This window comes from Poecilia reticulata, unplaced genomic scaffold (assembly GCF_904066995.2).
Source record: "Poecilia reticulata unplaced genomic scaffold, P_reticulata-male-v2 Scaffold_34, whole genome shotgun sequence".
NCBI lineage: Eukaryota > Metazoa > Chordata > Actinopteri > Cyprinodontiformes > Poeciliidae > Poecilia > Poecilia reticulata.
The window spans coordinates 202672-216900 of NW_027675132.1; the positions used below are offsets into that span (position 1 = coordinate 202672).

The window sequence follows — 14229 nt, forward strand, 5'->3', positions numbered from 1 at the left end:
GAGTTGGTGTAGTGCGATGGCATTAGTTGCTAATATGTGCCATGTTGGTATTGTGCAAATGTTAGCTAGTGATAAATACTGAGTTGATCTAGCGCTTTGGCATTAATTGCTAATTTGTATTATGTTTGTATTGTGTGCTTGCGTTTGCTAGGGCTAAATGCCATGTTTTTGTACAGCTTTAGAGCTAGCTACTAATAAATACTGAGTTGGTGTAGCGTTTGGCATTAGTTGCTAATAAAGTACTATGTTGGTATTGTGTGCTAGCTTTAGCTAGTGGTAAATACCAGTTTGGTGTAGGGCATTAGTGTTAGCTAGTGAAATACTGAGTTGGTGTAGCGCTTTGGCATTAGTTGCTAATAAGTACTATGTTGTTACTGTGCTGTAGCATTAGCTAGTGCTAAATACCTTGTTGTTGTAGCATTTCACAGGCATACTGATAAAAACACACTTCCACTTATAAGCAGGGTTACATCAAGTACAACTTTATTAAGGAATATAAATGGGAAAAATACAAACATCACAATACAAAATATACAAGTTATATTATACATTTGGGTAAGTATAAAGATCTATTTACATTTTTACATATATCCAATATTTAAAGATGTACATCCACCTATGGGGGTTGTGGTGGCCTCTGCTGGCGCTGCTCTGCCAGCCAGGCCTCCAAAGACGGCCCACCAGCGCTGCCCGGGCAGAATGTGGCTCTGCCGAAGCGGCTGAGGCCAAAGTCTTTGGGTGGCCACATGTCCTGCACGTGTTGAATGCCACCTCCCTTACTACCTCCTTTTCTGCACACCAGCGGCCTCTTCCTCTGCCCTGCGTCGCCGATTCCTCTTTGTGGAGTGGGGTACAGGGATAGCAGGCAGAGGAGCCACTGGTGTGCCAACCAGAATGAGAGGAGCAGGACAGGAGCTGCTGAGGGATGACCTGCACCTGTCAGCGCTGACCTCGGCTACAGCAGGATCTGGAGTCCTGGCTGGACGACGTGGACGGCCCTGAGGAAGATGAGGGCGAGGCCAGGGAGACGCCGCTGTCCTCTGGGGACGTGTTGAGGGTCTCATATAGGACGGGCACCGTCAGGTCCTCCGGCTCCCCGTCTACAAAGCCGTCGTCGGCCGCCTCCTCGTCCTCCATGTTCTCCATCCACCGATCCTCTTCCTCCGGGTCGACCAGGACGGTCAGGGACTGACCGGACCGGCTGTAGAGGTCCTCCATCCCAAGGAGTTCTCCTGCAAGAGAACCTGGTCCAGAACTGGAACCAAATAAGTGGCAGAAAAGTAAATCCACTGGACTTAAGGAAACTTTCAGATCCTACATGGTGAAGCTTTGAAGCAGCATCACTGCCCTTTGTGCCAAAAACATTTTCATAAAAATACATTTAACTGTTTCTGAAAGAAGTGTAGTTTTTACTGACAAAGTACATTTAAAAAGTGTTATTTGAAGTGGAATTTAAATTAAATGAGCTGCTTTTGTATCTATACTGTGACTTTAAAGAACAAATAAACAAACTGTTGCACTTTAATATCCATCTGTATGATTGTTTCTCCTGCTGTCAGAGTTCTGGTCAACACTTCTGAGTAAACGGCCATCATTCTGACCCGTGTTCGCCCCAGGAGGCTGGTAGCTCAACGGAGACCCTCGTCGGGTCAATCAGTGTTGCTTCCTAAGTGGACAGTTTGATTTCACAGAAGTTATTGTGTTGTTTCAGTGGTCCCTTTATTTTTTTGAGCAGTATATATATATATATATATATATATATATATATATATATATATATATATATATATATATATATATATATATATAAGATAGAGCACCTATGGGGTGAGCCGCCACCTCCGTGTTTACAGCTCAGAGCCGGAGAGCAAACAGGAACAAACCGCGATCACGACGCTTGAAGCTGCAGAATAAAAATGTATCATTTTTATATATTTGTTGAAACTCATTATGTTGTGACAATTTGTGAGACGGATAATCTGTGAAAACATTGATTTTCTTCTCATCCCTGAATTTTGTCATCTGAAGGAATCATTTACATAAAAAACAACCAATCAGCCAGGAGGAGGGGCTTAGCACTGTCAATCCCGCTCATGTGCGTTTTGCTAAATGCTCTTATGCCAGGGAAAACATTACTGCTACAGGAAAACTGTCTCTACTGGTTATGCTAACTAGCTTTAGCATTCTGCTCCGAGGTAGAAGCTGCAGCGTAGCAGAGGGCAACAGGAGGGGTTTGAGTAGCATCTAACACAAACATGATTGACAGCAGTAAGATCTTAATCAACTTAAATTACAAATTAAACTAATTTAGGGGAAGCTAAGTGAGCTAAATGTTATCAAAGTTAGCAAAAACCAAAATATTAGCTCTGCTGTTAGCGCATTAGCGTCATTTCAACAGACGTCGTGATGAAAAATAAACATTTACTGAAAGCAAATGCCAAACAATGTTGAATGAAAAAGATTAAATGCATTTGTTAGAAAAGATGAGAAGCAGAGAAGTTTTAACTGATTCATCACAGAGCTGAACTGTTTTCACTGATTTGTCTTTATTTCTGTCTCCGTTTCACCTGGGAACTTAAACCTAGACGGTCGTTTTATTTCTTTTATTGCTGTTTGAAAAATTGTCATATTGGAGAAGAAAACAAGACAGATGTTTTATTTCTCACTGTTTCTCCATTAGAGAGCCGTGAAAAAGAGTTTCTGCTGCAATAAATGTTCCAGACAACAGGAAAAAGGCAACATGGACGGACACAAAATGTAGTTTTTAAATGATTATTTAATTTATAAAGGGAATAGAAATTATCTAAACAAAACTGGTCCTGTTAAAAAAAGATAAATAGCCGTATATGTCGTATTTTATGATTAAAATGTATCCCCAAATAAATAAAAAATACATAAAATGGAAATTACAAAATTATTCAAATACATTGGTTTATTATGAATTATCAAAGAAAGGTACTCTGAAAATGAAAAAGATATATATTTAATATTTTTATGAGGATAAAGGGAAATAAAGGAACAAAAAATAGTTAAAAAAGAATAAAAACATGTTTGTTTCATTTTTTTCTTACTAAGTAATTGAAGGCATATTTGAATATTTTTAAAACATTTAAATGTGTCTGCAATATACATAAAATTATTTTTAAAAATGGTCAGATATAATAATTTTAAATATGTATTAAACACAAATTATCATCAACTCAACAAATTGATACCAGATGTGCACCAGGTATTATTCACACAAATTAAAATCAACTCAATTTGGCCCAATTAAGATGTGGAGCCTCGTTAAATAGAGTTTTAATCTGGAAATTAGCAGGACTAGCACACACCATGCTAATCTGCTCAGGAGATGCTGCTCTCCATGTTTTCTTCTGCTTTAAAAAGTGAAACGGCACAAAAACAGGAAAATGTTTAATCAAGAGATGAAGTGAAGACGGATGAATGAGGAAACGAGTAATGAGGAGACATTACAGTTCACCACTGCACTGCAGCAAAGCTAATTTTACTGTTTGGCGCTTTTGTTAACTTTTAAAACCTTTAGCACATTTAGCTTCACATAAACTGGTTTTCCAGAAAAATTCTAATTTGTGAACTTATTTTCTGAGCCAAAATCATCAACAGATACAGCAAAGGTCATCAGCTATAACAGTAACAATCACTTCCTGAAATGCAAATCATAGAAGTTGGTGTGTTGTGTCAGTAAAATGGTGATTATCAACATGGTGCAACTTAGGGCTTTAGTGTTAGCTTCCACTAAATACCACATTAACAGAGATTTATTCACTTCTGCTAAATACCATATTGGTATAGAGCTTTAGCATTAGCTTCTGCTAAACACAAGCTTGGTGTAGCACTTAGCATTAGCTTCCACTAAATTTCACAGTGTAGCACTTTAGCATTAGCTTCTGCTAAACACAAGCTTGGTGTAGCGCTTAGCGTTAGCTTCCACTAAATTTCACATAGTGTAGCGCTTTAGCATTAGCTTCTGCTAAACACAGGCTTAGTGTAGCGCTTTAGCATTAGTTTCTGCTAAACACAGGCTTGGTGTAGCACTTAGCATTAGCTTCCACTAAGTTTCACATAGTGTAGCGCTTTAGCATTAGTTTCTGCTAAATACCATATTGGTATAGAGCTTTAGCATTAGCTTCTGCTAAACACAGGCTTGGTGTAGCGCTTTTGCATTAGTTTCTGCTAAATACCATATTGGTATAGAGCTTTAGCATTAGCTTCTGCTAAACACAGGCTTGGTGTAGCGCTTTAGCATTAGCTTCTGCTAAACACAGGCTTAGTGTAGCGCTTTAGCATTAGTTTCTGATTAACACAGGCTTGGTGTAGCGCTTAGCGTTAGCTGCCTTTAAATAATCCATTAATGTAGCGCATTAGCATAAATTTCTGCTAAATGCCGTATGGTACATAGATTTAGGCTTTGCTAAATAACATATTTATAAAATACGTTATTTAGCTTCTGCTAAATATTCTGCGTCTTTAATATTGGATTGTTGCATAATCTATTTTTTTCTTCCAAACATCAACATTGACCGTTTTCAACTGGTTATGTTGTTGTGTAATCTATCTGTACTAAGCTGTAATCTTTACATACAAATCTCACGTTAATGAACACAACATGTTATTTCTGCTCCTAAATAAGTTAGCTGGTGAACCTTTGCAGGCGATTTATCTGGGTTTTCTCTCTGATTGGTGCGTCTCCAGCTATCGGCCGTCCATTGTGCCAAATAATGGATAGCGGAGGTGGCAGGATAAACAGTTGGGGGTGTGAGCCGAGTGCATGGAAGGTCAGACCTATTGATTTATGGTCTGCATGATGAATCACCTCCCCTTTCAGAACCGAGGTCACCGTCAGGATCCTCTGACTGAACAGCATCTGTAGCTTCAGCTGTGGCCTACTTGACCTGCACAACCTTTCGATTCTCCTGCCCGTCACTCGCCGCCTCCTCATCCTTCTTCCCTTTTCCCCGTTCGCCTTCTACTCCTCAACTTTGCTTCGTTTTCTTTGTTTCATTGCACTAATAAACACGTCACTGTTTGCTTTGAGAATCCCTCCAGCAGCAGGAAGCAGTCCAACATGACCTCAGTTTGGACAATCACAAGCAAATTTTGTTGGTTGAGTCAAATTGAATGTGAGGATCCAGCCTGCAGTTCCCTCCGCTGGCCCACGTTTCTCCTGATTAGTCCATCTGGTTTTTGTGTTACTTTACACCCTGGATAAGTATTTAAACTCTGCGAAACCCTTTATGACTATTCTGCCTTATTCAAAAGAGACTGCATGACAGGACCAGTTAAAATACATAAATATGTGTTTAAAGAATAACTAAATGTAGGTATTACTAATTTATCGCAGTTCGCAACAGCAAAAGGAAAAAATAGCGGCTACGCTACGTAGACTCGTTGCCATAGCAACCGACTAACACAGCTGTGGTTGATTAGACAATTTTAACACCTGCTCTACTGATCACATGTCAGAGTCGGCGTATGCGTCGCCTTCTTTATGTTTTTTTGCTGAATCGAAACACAGAATTCCACAGCACATCTACATGTTACGGTTGTAAAAGTCAAGCTAGCATTTAACTGAGCTACTTCTTTCTTCCTCGCCATTTCCTGACTATGTTATCTAGTTGTTGTAGTGTTCACAGTTAGTAGCAAAGAACTGCATTTTTTTTCTTTCATCCATCAGGCGTACGTTTAAGATTTAGCGCGTTGACAGCTAAAACCTATGCTAGTCGTCATCAACAAGTAGCTTTTTGCCCTCCAGCAGGGAGATATGTGCAGGATCTTCTGCTAACACAAAATCTAAACAATTCAAAGACTATGAATGGATGTTTAAAGTGAAGCATCTTCATGTGTTTTTAAGGATATATCTGAGGAAACATTTTGATTGATTTGGAGTTTAAAATGATAAATAGAAAACTACCTGACAGAAGAAAAACAAAACTAAAGACATGGTAAGCAATTCTAACTTAATTTAAGATGATTAACATGTACTAATATTAATACTTTTGTACATGTTGATGGCTTAGTAAATACTTGTTGAGTTAGGGAAAAGTAGAACCAGATTTCCTTGACTTTTTTTAAAATAAGCAACAGCTGAAAGTGGCTGTTGGAGACAAACTGCTGGGTTTTCTGATACAAGCCGAGTGCAGCACAGGGAAGGAAACAGCAAACATTTGTTCATAGGATTAAACTATTGTAATAATTGTAACAGTATGCTCGTCTTATTATTATTCTAAAATGTATTGATGGTTGACAGTTTACTGGTTCCACATATCTTTGACTTTTACTATTTCCCATCCCTAGCTGGGTAAAGTGACCGTTGCAGAGGGGCTGTTGGTTTATCTGATCCAGGCTGAGCTCAGCAGCTGGTGCAGCAGAGAAAGAAAAACTCTCAAAGTTAAAAATATACATCAGTTGTCCACAAAATCAATCCATTCACTTTTATTTAAATTGTGTTTTTTTTTTAATTTACTGTAAAAACAAAATATTAGTCAATGAAATACTTGACAATTTAGTAGATAGTGACTCCAAATGATGTGGACCTTCATTCACCCCGAGCCAAGTTGGTTGGCTGAAGTGACAGAGTGGAGGACGGTTCATCAGATCCCAGCTGAGAGCAGCAGAGAAAGAAACGGGGAGGAAGTTAAACACAGATACATTTTTGTTTATGAAATAAACTATTCTCTCTTTTTATTATGATTTGAAATGAATATAACAATTGACAAGATTTATTAAATGCTTAACTACAGAGTGACTATAATTTCCTTGACCTTAATTTCTTCATCAGCCTTGACTGGGATGAAGTGCCTGAGAGTGGATCCAGGCTTGGAGGTGGAGATAAAAGTTCTTTATTGGATTAAATTTATACGAATGAAGCAAAATAAAAAATAGAGAGGAAACTGTGTCCAACTGTAATGATTTACTTCTTGGAGTGATGCATGGAGCTGGTGTGGTGGTGGGGTTCCCATCTGATGTTTTTGGATCTTCAAGCAGTTGAGTTGGATGTTAGCAGACTAGCTTCTCCACCTCACTTCACAACCTGCTGCCTTTTGTCTTCAGGGTCTAGTCCACTGAAGTGTCCTCAGGAAGGTCAGCAGACGTTCTGCAGGTCAGGATAACAGGCTGCTCCTTCATTCATCGCCACCTCCTGATCATCTGAGGAAACATCAAATGTAACCAGTGGGGAGGAAACTGACTGACTTTCATTCAACTTTCCAAACTTTCCTCGTTTCTCAGGATCAACTCGACTCTTCGTTTCTCATTTCTTTGCCTCAGTTCACTTCCTCTGCTTCTAATTATCTTTCTCTTCCTTTCTAAACGATCAGCTTCAACGAACAGGAGAAATGACACTTTTCATCCTTTCATTCACATCATGCAAACTTTCTTCTCCATGTTTCATTATTATATAGTGAATCGATTCACTCTGAGGAGGAGAAAAGACCCAGGAACCACTCAGACCCGTTTCTTCTGAATAGGTGGGATTTCCTCTTTAGACTGCAAACGTCTCCACAGAATCCAACCAACCAGCTTTGTGGTCGCTCTGCCTCTTCATCCTCTAACAGGTTTTTATTTCTCATAAAGTCTTTAGGATTCTCTAAAGGTTTGGTTCCCTGAATTTAAAACCAAAACTCTAGTAAATACCTGCCTTATCCTGTGATAAGGACTTTAACTAGGACTCATCCTAGAACCTGTGGTTCCATCAAAACACTGTAAACGTTTTTTATTCAAATTTCCAAGAAAAACTAAAAAATCTCTATAAGTATCAATTTCTTTGACAAACACACTGCAGGACTCTTCAAGAAAATAATCTTACACTTTTACAAAGATCTGTCTTCTCTTCTTCTCTAACTTTCCTACTTTATTTATTTTTCTTTCTCTTGTAATCTCTATTAATCTGGTCAATCTCAATCCTCAGGGAAAAAAGTCATTAGGATCCTTTACAATTTTATATTTTATAATTATTAAGTTAATTCATGACCTGACTGAGAGTCTCAGCAGATATCAGTGGATTGAGTTCGTTGATCTCAGCTCTGGAGCCGTGGAGCCGATCAGCAGCCCTCGTCTCTTTAATCCTAATCCAGGTTTCAGGCTGGAGCCGAGTGTCCAGGTCGGCACCAAACTGTTGAGGAAAACATTAATTTCTGTTAGATGAAATCACTCCATCAGGTTTATTTGTATATTGTGCCCAATGCAGAGAGCTTGTTAGACGATCAATAATGAATCAGTTCAGGATGAAAAGCTCCAACAGGCAGAGTCAACATGTAGGTTTTATATCCAGGATCCAGAACATGCAGAGACAGTCTGGTTCCCTTCAGCTGCAGGAAAACAACTTCCAACCTGGTGTGTGTTTAACCCAAACAGGTTCTTCAGGTCAGAGTTCACAACATTAATATAACATGATCAGCTGATGGTAACTTAGGATCATTTCTCACCACACAGACAGACTTATTTTGTAATTTTATTTCATATTTTTTCCTTAATGTGGCCCTAAAACTCTGTTGTAGCAAATAAAACTGGACATAAGTTTATAATTTTCTACACATTTTAATCTAAAGGTTATAATCTTTACATATGTGGAATACAAGATGTTAGCTTTGTTAGCTAATGTGGTTATAAATATGATATGAATGGTGGTTATCTTGACTGAGGCATGTTTGTTCTTCCGTACATCAGTAATAACATGATTGATCAATTAAACTGATGATCAAAATAATAATTCTGATCAGTTTGATTTGTTATAAAGAGTAAATATTTTTAAAAAGTTGTTCAGATGAACAAATCACAGCATCATGAAGCTTCTTTTCTAAATGTGACAGATTTCAACATCTCAACTCTCTTAATCCCAGTTTGTGACATTTTGGTCTCCAAGCATCAGATTAGTGGAGATTAATCTGCATGGCAGGAAAACTGGGATGATGAATGGATGAATGCAGCTCTGCCACTAAATAAAAACAACTCATCGGCTCTCATCCGGTCTCAACCCACTGTCCTAATGTTTGAAAGGCGTTGCCACGGCGACTCCAGTCGAGACGTAGAGGTTTGGTTTCCTGCAGGAGATTAAAGCCGAACACAGACTGGAGGAAACGCTCACAGTTTTTAGTGGAAACAGACTTTACTCAAATAACAGCAGAAGGGTTTGATTTTATTATTAACACTTTAATGGACCAAATTCCTGATGTTTCCAACTGATTCTAGTTTTTAAAGTTCAGAACCTGAACATCACTGAATGGGAGGAGTGAAGGTTTCCCAGCATTCACTCTGAAGAAGCTCAGCTCTTCTCAGCTCTGAGACATTTTCTGAATAAATCCCAGTCAGTGAATCTGCAGACCTGATCAGATCCAAACATCCATTTTCCAGGAGTCTCTGGTTTCATCTGTGTCGTTGTTCCAGCTGCTGAGGTCAGAATCCAGCTGTAAAACCTGGAGGCTGAATGTTCAGGTTCTCTCCTCCAAACATCCCCCTCCCTCCCTCCAGCTGTGGAGAACAGCTGGAAAACAGCTGCATCATGTGTAAATAATGAGTCTGGAACAAGCTGCCACCTCTCTGCTGCTGATCTGACTTTAGATTCAGGTTGATGATTGAAATGAAATCAGGGTTTCAACCTGGATCAGCAGAACCTGCTCAGCTGATCCTGGTTTAACCAGAGACTGTCCTCACTCTGCTCACCTCACTGACATGATGATCAATGGTTATATAGGAGCTATATTAATAATCTATATTATAACAACGTGTGGTTTCAGCTGCAGTAATGTGGTGATGTTAAGATCTACAGTTTAGTTTGTTTAACTTTATGTTCATATTCTGACTGTATTCATAATCAGACCAGTTACTGCAGCAGGAATCAACCAGCTGCTCTTTTCTCTGGACTCATTTCTCCTCAAATTAAGTTGCAAACATAACAAATGAAAACAAAGATTAAAAAACCTTAAGAACATAATAAATGATTATTACCACAAAGAAAAACAATCAGGTGGTGGTAGCAGCTTTATCATCATTAACCATCATGAAACATTTTCATCAGAACTTCTCTCCTTCCTCATGAAGACTTTATCAACCTGCCTCTGATTTTACAGCAAACCTTCTGCTGCTCTGGAAGAAGAAACTACAAACCAGGTGAGCCGTCACATGATCAGTTATTCAACATTTATAACACCTGGACTTTGAACTCTGAATCGTTCAGATCAGGTAAAAGTCCAGTCCTGTCCCATTACAGTCTTTTCAGGTGTGGCTCCAGTCTGGTTCTCCTGCGGTTCTGTTGGGTCTCAGTTTGTTGATCACATTTTCTTCTTCAGCTCTTTGGATCGTTTGAACAAACTGTAAGTTTGCTTTGTTTTCTACATGAACTTTGTCTTCAGGAACTTTACTGACTGTTTCTGCTCTGATGTTTGGAGAAAAGGTTCACTTCTGATTTCAGCTAAAAGTTGCATCTTTGCTGTTTGAAGGTTAATCTACAAGATTATTGATTAACATCAGATGTTTTTTTTCTTCTTTGAAAAAGACTGATTAAAAATTTCATTTCCTCGTATCAAACTCTGGTCTCCACCGTTAAAGTCGGACACAACAATTTTGTCCTGCATCTTTCAAAGTTCAATGTTATTATAGTAAAATGTGTTCAGTTCAGTCAAATTACTAAATAGTTCATATTTAGTGGTGGATTTAATCCACTTGTAGAGATTAATAATGAACTAAAATACTTCTTGTTCAGGTTGAACCAGTGAATGTAAATGTTGCTCCATGTCTCCATCTAGTGGACTGATAGTAGAAGTGCAGCAGCTGATGGCAGCTTCCTCTGCCTCTCTGCTGTCTGACTGCATTCACCTGACACTGATATGAAGCAGAGAAGAAGAGCCAATCAGAGGAGGAGCAGCTGATCTTTTTCCAGCACTAATGATGTAAAGGATGATCAGAGTTGATGTGCAGATTAAAGGAACCTGATCTGGAAAAACCATCAGCATGAAATGAAGCTGAGAGCTGAAGAAGCTGAAGGGTCTCGGGCTGAAACCCGTTTCTCAGCTGCTGGTCCGGTTGGAACCATGGAGACCCTCAGGGGTCCAGAGACCGGCTCCTCACAGTTTCCAGAACCAGAACTGAACCGTTTCTATGTTCTCACTGGAAAACATGGAGAGATGATGAACCTGAAAGGGGGCGGAGCTTCCAGCGGCGTGTGACGGATGATTGGATGAATTACAGCTGGTGTTTTGGGGGCGGGGCCTGTGGTTCTGACCCGTTAGCTTGTAGCGGTGAGCTGGTTGTCATGTTGATCAGGTTTCTGTGTTGGCTGTAGAAAGCGGCTCTGCTGGAGTTTTTAAAGTTTCCAGGTTTTTCCAGGTTTTCCTGGTTCCTGAGCATCAGAAGGTCATGAAGAGGTTTTATTCTTCTGCTCTAATCTGGAAAAATCATTTCAGTCCAAACATGGAAACAAGAGCCATCTTTGTTCTGACATCACATCTCACACAGAGGCTTTAATGGCTGAGAGGCCGTGACCTCTGACCCCTCTGGGTTAAAAAGCTGCTTCCCTTCAGCTGGTTGAACCCAGAATCTTTGTTTCAGGTCCGTTTTCCTTCTGTAAATGAGCTGAAACAGCGTTTAGTTCAGACAACTGCTGTCCAAACTTATCGCTTTGAGACAAAACTGTCGTTTAATAATGAATGAGAACCAAACCTGAAAAAGCTGCTGCTGCCATGAACAATAACTCTGAGCTGATGCCGTCTAATGTAGACCTGAAATGATATTTGAAGCATCTAAATGCTGTATATCTATATTAAATCACTGCTAAATATTCTAATGAAACTTCGGCTCTATAGAAACGTGAATGTAGATGTTGAGTCTGGATAAATTAGCATTAAATTCTCCATGTAGTGAAAATGTCTCTTTCCTTCCAGCTGCAATGCTTGTAAATAAACATGGCGGCTCACAGAAACCAATGGAAACATTTCTGATCAGGTGGTTAAAGTTAGTTAACTTCAGTTAAACTGGAGACTCTGAGTTTACATGACAAATAACAGAAACTGCATTAAACCTGCAGTTCAACACGACGACATCATGGAAACTGTCTGACGCCTCGTTGTCCTGCTGCCTCTTGGTTTCTACAACACGTTACAAACGACGGTGGCGTCGGCGGTGGGAGTTCGCCTGAGAACCGGCGGGTCATCAGATCGGTTCTGGTCGACCCGCCCTCGTCGTTTGGGTCGGTCAGACACTTCACCTCCTTCCTGCTGGTGTTGGTCAGAAGGGCCGATGTGTGAATGCGTCCTTTTAAATTTAATATAAACGACTTTATAAATAAAATTCATTATTAATAAATAAACCAAAATACCAGCATTATTTTCTCTAAAATGACTTTTTCAGTTTAGTTTTTACATCATAGATAAAAATCAGTAAAATTTTTATTTTTGTCCGATTAGTAATTTTAGGATAATTAACTTTTGGTAATATTACAGAATTTTTCGATTAATTTTACAACTTATAATATTTTCACAATAAATTTCTGTGTTTTTTATATTTAATAACTGTAAAAATTATTTGAAATTTATGTTTCTTGAGTTTTGGTAATTCCATGTATTTTCTACTGTTATAATGTTTTGGATGTTACAGTCTGTAACTGTTGGTAACTTTTTTAAATTACTTTAAATTGTACAGATATTTTTTACAGTGTACATCAGCAGGTGAGCTCCTCCTCCTCACCTGTATCAAGCTGATCACCTGCAGCGTCTCCGTTTTGTGACCCAGACGTCTCAGCAGCAGGTCCAGTGAGTAAACACACTTTATATAAAACTGGTTCTGACCCGTTTTCAGGCTTTTCTCTGGTTCCGGGTCAGAGAAGCGAGAACCGACCGAACCTTTCAGTCACAGTTTGAACTAATCCGAGCATCAACTTCCGCTGTTTAAATATAATCTCTCTGTTTGTGTAAAAGTGTTTTAATGTCAGATTTATTGTTGCTCTGCTGTCATTTGATGCTCTGAATAGAAAGTTTGTCACTTTTCCTCTGGAAATAAACGTCTTTAAGTTTTGACGCCTGTCAGACAGCGAGCGGCCTGTTGGACGTTATGATCTCAATGTTGATCAACAGGTTTGTTGAGCCACTAGAGGATCATGGGAAATGTAGTTGAACTCTTCTGACAGCAGAACCTTTTAATAGAAACACTGTAAGTTATTTAACTTTATTGTTAAAATGTATCTGAACTATTAACTGTAAATATTTATTCCACAAATCAAATTAGGACTTTAGACGCTTCTGTTATGATGAAAACACACAAGTCATGTTACTGAGTGAAACAGAAACTGAAACTAACTTTGTTCCTCAGGCTCCATTTTGAGACGGAGGACAGAAATAACTTGTCGTTTTCAGACATAAGGTTTTTATTATCATGTTTCTAGAACATAATGAAACTGGAGTGGTGCCTCAGTGATCAATAGATGAATCAATAAAGTCTTAATCAGCCCTTAGGGGCAGCATGAGGCTGTGGGTGTGTCTGCAGGGGGCAGAGAGGATGGAAGGTGGACAGATTGATTCTCAGCTCTGGGGAAAAAGCTGATCTTTATCCATAAAGTGGTTGTTCACTTTCTGGACCTGCAGCGTTTCCAGACGGTACCAACAGTTTGTGCCTTGGGTGGGTGGATCATCAGCAGCAACACAACTGGCCTTCCTCTGCAGTCGGCCAGTAGATATTAGGTCCAGGTTCGGTAACTGATCCCACAATCCACTGGGCCGTTCTCACCACCCGGGCCGAGTCCTTTTGGTCCTGGGTTGTTGTCGTCCCACCCAGTCCTGCTGAGGCAGAGGATGCTCTTCATCACGGCTCTGTAGAAGTTCTGGAGCCGCTGAGCAGGAAGTCCAGCCCTTTGCAACTTCCTGAGGAAGAAGAGTCTTTGTTGGGCCTTCCTCATCAGAACAGAGGTGTTCAGTGACCAGGTCCCTGATTATTTAAATCCTAAAATGTGACACATCTCTCCTTCCTCTGCAGTCTGGGGTTCATCAGAATTGGATTTTTCTCTGATCTGTGGAGTCAAACCAGATTTAAACTCAACAGATTTCCCTCTCTTCCTCCTCTCTGAGTTGTTTCTTTTCCAGTTGGACTTCTGTTTCTCCTGGCAGCAGTGAGAAACTCTTTGTCTCTCTAAGCGCTGCTGGAAACCTGAAAAGATCTGCTGGAAGCTGAGAGTGATCAGATCCTCCTCATGATCTCCATGGATCACCTGATCCTGAATCTCTCTGA

General features: G+C 39.6%; 1 pseudogene across 1 annotated transcript in view; it reads left to right on the forward strand.

Annotated features, from left to right (window-relative positions):
- LOC145550330 (protein NLRC3-like) overlaps positions 1–14229 on the forward strand; it is a 64046-nt pseudogene that overhangs the window by 34062 nt on the left and 15755 nt on the right. The gene's annotated exons all lie outside the window — the stretch shown is intronic.